This window comes from Ahaetulla prasina, chromosome 1 (genome assembly GCF_028640845.1).
Source record: "Ahaetulla prasina isolate Xishuangbanna chromosome 1, ASM2864084v1, whole genome shotgun sequence".
NCBI lineage: Eukaryota > Metazoa > Chordata > Lepidosauria > Squamata > Colubridae > Ahaetulla > Ahaetulla prasina.
In genome coordinates, this window is record NC_080539.1 from 140,814,003 (window position 1) to 140,820,302 (window position 6,300).

Here is a 6,300-nt window from a genome sequence, read left to right on the forward strand (position 1 = left end):
ACTGCGCGTGACAAGAGAGATGTAGCCGGAAGTAATGTCCCTCCAGTGCGGGAGGCGGGAGAGGGGGCACTCCCTGTGTTTTAAGAGAAGTCTCTCGTTTTCGAGCCATCAGTTTGAGGCGCTTGTAAATACCATAGAGATAAATATGTGAGCGTCATACGCAGCCTGCACTTCCGGTTTCTAACTTTAAAGCGGCTATCGGAGGACTAAGGGAGGAAATCATACGTTGAAATCAAACAGTCCCCACCGGCACCCCCCAAATAATTCTGAAAATTGTGGAAAGCGATCAGAGGCTTTGGATGTTGCAATTTTCCTCCTTTTTGGTTCACGTTTTGGTCTTTCTTGGTTAGGCATTAGGACAATCGTAATCATCATCAGAGTTGAAAGGAATCTTGGAGGTCTTCTAGTCCAGGGGTCTCCAACCTTGGTCTCTTTAAGACTTGTGGACTTCAACTCCCAGAGTCCCTCAGCCAGCAAGTCTTAAAGGGACCAAGGTTGGAGACCCCCGTTCTAGTCCAGGGGTCTCCAACCTTGGCAACTTTAAGCCTGGTGGACTTCAACTCCCAGGATCCCCCAGCCAGCAAAGCTTAAATTTGCTAAGGTTGGAGACCCCTGTTCTAGTCCGACCCTATGCCATTTCAAACAAATTGATGTTCAGACCTTTTAAAAAGCCTCCAGTGATGGGAGCACCCACAACCTATGAAGGCACACTTTTCTACTGGTTTGATATATGTTTGTTGTGGTTTTAGATAATTCTAACTCTTATCTGCAACTACTGTTACAAAAGTAGATGGAGGCCAGTGTTGCCAGCACGCCATTTCACCAGGATTTTACAATTCAATAACTCTTTCCTTGAGTCACTGTAAACTGATACATATGTTATTGTGGGTTGTATGAACCCAGTTTTGTTGACCTTTATTTGGTTGCCTTCTTTTCTGCCAGGCATCAAGGGTGTCGCCAGTGAGGCTTGTCTAGGCACTGTGTCCAAAATATCAAAAAATTTAGCCTCGTATTTAGTGCTTATGGGGAGCTGTCTGACCTTGTTTTATCTAATTTTATCAGTCCCGAGCAGTGGTGGGATTCAAGTAATTTAACAACCGGTTCTCTGCCCTAATGATTTCTTCCAACAACCAGTTCGCCAAACTGCTCTGAAAGTTAACAACCGGTTCTCCCGAAGTGGTGCGAACTGGCTGAATCCCACCACTGGTCCCAAGTGAGGTTTCCTGCTTGAGCAGGTTAGACTTCCAAATTTATATCCCTTCAAATTTATTTTGTGATCCAAGGCATCTCTCAACATAATTTAAAGACATTAATTCTGTCATCCCTTCTAATGATCCAACTTTCACTTCTATCTGTTGCAGCTGGGAAAGTTGTAGTTCTACTTATGGTCAATGTAATATTGCTGCATTTTAATATTTTGCTGGATCTGTCAGTTTTTCTCCCAAGTTCCAGATACAAACACCTCTGTGAATGTTTGAGTCAAAGTTGTGTAGGAAGCTAGCACCCATCCCTCTCCTAGAAAAATGAAATATTCTAGGAAATATTAAAAAGGCAGAATATTATACCTCCCTGGATGAGAAATGGACAAACATGTCCATTTGAGGCAGGAAGCAGACTCACTCTTAATAGTCCCCACACTCTCAATAGCCTACAGTAGATGTCAGCACTTAAGAGATAGAGATAGATAGGTCTATTCATAAGCAAAAGCCCTCACCCAAGATCCAACAAAGGTAGGATTAGCCCTCAGCCATAATATGAATTGCCCCAAACCCTCTTCAAGCATCACTCAGCAAGATTCAACCAGGCCTGGGACTCAAAAGACAACCTACAAAGTTAACCCTGTATGGCCCCATGGGAGTCTGACAACAGAATAGAATAGAATAGAATAGAATAGAATAGAATAGAATAGAATAGAATAGAATAGAATAGAATAGAATAGATTTTTTTATTGGCCAAGTGTAATTGGACACATAAGGAATTTGTCTGGTGTATATGCTCTCAGTGCATATAAGGAGAATAAAATACATTCATCAAGAATAAAAATACAACACTTAGTGAACCATCTTTTCAAGCAGTCTCCATGTTTCCAGTGCCTTTCTCCCCACTTGGAACTGAACCTAGATGGTTTAATGGTGGACAGGACCATATGGTTTTGAGGTCCTGGGCAAAAAAGCACATGTGTGAGATAGATAGATTTATACCCTCTGTTGGGCTTTGAATTTGAGCTTGTATTCTGATTGGTCTGGTTCTGACTGATTATATTTATTGATAGATTGCATTCTGATTGATCTGATTGATCCATTGATCTTTGGCATTTAGTCATGCTGGCTACATGACCAAGGAGATGTCTTTGGACAGTGCTGGCTCTTCGGCTTTGAAACAGAGATGAGCACTGCCCCTCGAATCGGGAACGACTAGCACATATGTGCGAGGGGAACCTTTACCTTTACCTATTCTGATTCATTATCAGACTCCCATGGGGCCATGCAGGGGTAACTAATAATAATAATAATAAATAATAATAAATAAATAAATAATAATAATAATAATAATAATAATAATAATAATAATAATAATAAATAATAATAATTAATTAATAACTTTGTAGGTTGTCTTTTGAGTCCCAGACCTGGTTGAATTTTGCTGGATAATGTTGTAATGAAGACAGTTTGGGGCAATTCCTATTAGGGCTAAGGGCTAATTCTATCTTTGTTGAATCTTGGGTGACGGCATTTGCTTATGAATAGACCTATCTCTCTCTTTATATATTATATATATTTATATATATTGACCATCAATTGTGTTGTAAATGTTGTACCTTGATGAACGTATCTTTTCTTTTATGTACACTGAGAGCATATGCACCAAGACAAATTCCTTGTGTGTCCAATCACACTTGGCCAATAAATAAATAAATTCTATTCATTCATTCATTCATTCATTAATTCTTTATCTCTTAAGTGCTGACATCTGCTATGGGCTATTGAGAGTGCCTAAAAACATGTTTTTCCATTTCTCATCCAAGGAGGTATAATATTGTGCCTTTTTAATATTTCCTAGAATATTTCATTTTTTGGAGGGGGGTGGGTGCTAACTTCCTACAGTAGATAAAAGGCTGTTACTTCTTTTCAACTTATTTACACTGAGTTGGTATTGTCTATTGACATATTACGGTTTTTTAAAATTTATTTAAATAGCAAATCAACTTCTGCACTTTGTTCTTTCAGTTTCACCAAGCAATGGGCTTTTCTTCACTTCCAGCCATCTGAGGATACAACAGGGTAAAGTTATAGGGAAATATAGTTTCTTTTTAATCACATGTTCTGGAGACCTTGGGATAAAGAACATGAGATATATTTTACTCTTTGAATTCTTTACGAATATTGAGGCACTATATAAGAATTGGAACAAACCAAGGAGCATAACTGCCCACACACACACACACACACATGAGAAGTACATAATTATTACCCATTCCAATCTAAGAATCATCTAAATTCCTACAAATATGTACGATCAATGTTTTAGAGTTGTCATCAATCCGTGTGGCATTAAACTTAGGTGCTGTAGATTCTAACAATGAGGAAATGAAATGGATCTATCCAAAAGTAAGATGATACAGTATTGTAACAATCTGCTGTGTACTGGAGCCTTCCTTTGGTTGTGATTAAACAAACCATTATGATGTTTAAACTGAGTTGAAATGATTTCCAACTACTGCAATTATAAATATAAGAAATTAAGCATGTTGTCTGATGTTTTGTTTGGGATTAATCTGTTGTTATCATCTTGGTTTTGGTGATTCTCTTGCATGTTTATTTAAACTCCCAGTTCAGTTTCAGTGGGATATCTCAAGTACGTGTGTATAAGATCATAGAAAATTGTGTTTAGGCTTTATCAGATTGAAAGCAAATTCCTCCTGAATTCAGTGGCTCATGATGACTAACAATTGAATAGCATTATCTATGTTCCTTTCCCTGTTATTTGTCATGTCCCCTGAAGCAACTGGAGATTCATGCTAATAATGATTAAAGCAAAACTTATGAGCCTTTTGTTTTATTTTTGAACAATCTGTACCTAGTAACATAGAAAAATTGGCTGACAATTATGATGTTAATGATAATTTATTAAATTTGCATAGGTAGTCCTCAACTTATTACCATCATTGAGCCTGGCAATTATGTTCATAAATTGTGATCACGATATGAAACCAATGTCCCCTATTGGGCATATTTTTTCAGGAACTGAAAGCATATGCTAATTTCTGGGGGGAAATCGTCACCGACTGCAGTCATCCAACCATAGGTGCTGCAAATAGCTGCAAATGCAGACTGGTTGGACTGTATCCAAAATGCAGCCATGTAACTGTGGGGTGTGTGTGTGTGCGAGGTCGGTAATAAGTTCAGTCGTTAAATGACTGGTTGAAAATTGAGGATTACCTGTATGCCGCCAAACTCCCAATGACTTTGGGCAGCTGGCAACAATTAAACAAAGAAACTAAAAATGAAATAAATAAAAGAAATAAGATGGCAAATGTGATGAAGGGAGAGCTCTCCCTCACCAAAGATCTGGGTGAAGAGGCTCTTCTGAACCAGTGGTGGTGGTGGGTGAGGCATCCAGATCTTAGGGGATACTGAGAGCTGCTCCAGAGAGTGGACTTTTTGAGAGTCCTAAGAATAGCATTATCTAATAGAAGAAAACCAGAGTGGCGCCTAACTGGTCAGACAGATCTTATGGGAGACATATGAAAAACAAAATTATCTTTAGTTTTGCTTTCCAATTTTGCAAGGTCATTGCTGAGGAAACAAATTCAAGGATGAAGTACAGAATGCTGCCTCACATGTGTTAACCTCATTTCTTTTGTGGTTTCCAAATTATTTTTCAGCTGAATTGTTTACATAAACTACAGTCTGAAGCTATACAAAAGTTTCCTCTGATACAGGGGAGTATTCATTTATTTATGATACGTTCCTATTTTATCAGGATATTTGTACATTCATTCTGATTTATTTCTATCACGGCTACATGTGTGTATATATTGATATAGATAAATAGATAGGTAGGTAGGTAGATATGTATGCATATATGTGTACCTATAGTAGTGGCCAAAACTATGGAAACCTTTTGGAAAAGTGTATTTTCTACAACTAGCTAAATAGCACCACTTTTTTTGGAGTAGTACCATAAAATTATACATCAATGGAAAGATAATTTAATCAAGAATGTAATGCAGTAACTTTTATGAAGGATTTGCTATTAGAATAGCAGTTACAGTATAAAGAAGAAAAGTGAAACGTAGAAAAAATGAGATATAAAAAAATGATCACCATAAAAAAAATGAGATATACAAAAATTATCACGTCAGTCAATACTTAGTTGGGTAACCTTTAGCATGAATTACAGCCTTACAACATCTTCCCATGGAGTAAACCAAGTCTTTTAATTCTGCAGCTGTTATAATGTGCAACCAAGATTGAATGATTGCTTCTATTAACTGGGTTTTATTGCTGGGTCACTTCTGACTAACTAATTTCTTTAGTTGGTTCCATAAATTTTCAATTGGGTTAAGGTCTGGGCTATTCCCAGGCCATTCCAGCAGTGGAATATGATTATCTTGAAATTCCCCCCCAAAAAAGTGGTGTTATTATCCATCAAACCTCAAAAATATATTTTTCCCAAAAGGTTTCCAGAATTTTGGCCACTACTGTATATGTATATATACATATATACACATAACATACAGGTAGTCCTTGACTTAAAACAGTTCATTTAATGACTGTTTGAAGTTACAACAGCACTGAAAAGTTACCTATGATCATTTGTTACACTTATGACATTTGAATCATCTCCGTGGTCACATGATCAAAATTCAGATGCTTAGCAACTGACTAATATTTATGACGGTTGCAGTGTCATATGATCAATCCCCTTTTGCAACCTTCTGACAAGCAATGTGGAAGCCAGATTCACTTTACGACCGTATTACTACCTTAACTGCAGCGACTCACTTAACAACTGTGGCAAGAAAAGTCATAAGAAGGGACCAAGCTCACTTAACAACGGTCTTGTTTAGCAAGAGAAATTTTGGGCTCAATTGTGGCTGTAAATCAAGGACTAGGTACATAAAGATATATACATACACATATATACAAGCGGTGAAATCCAGCTGGATCTATCCGGCTGGTGCAAACCAGTGGCACCGGCAGTGGGAGGCTCCGCCCACCCACCGGCATGTCATTACATCCCTTTTTGACCCTCTGTGCTGTGCAGAAGGCTCTGTGCATACGCAGAAGAGGCGTG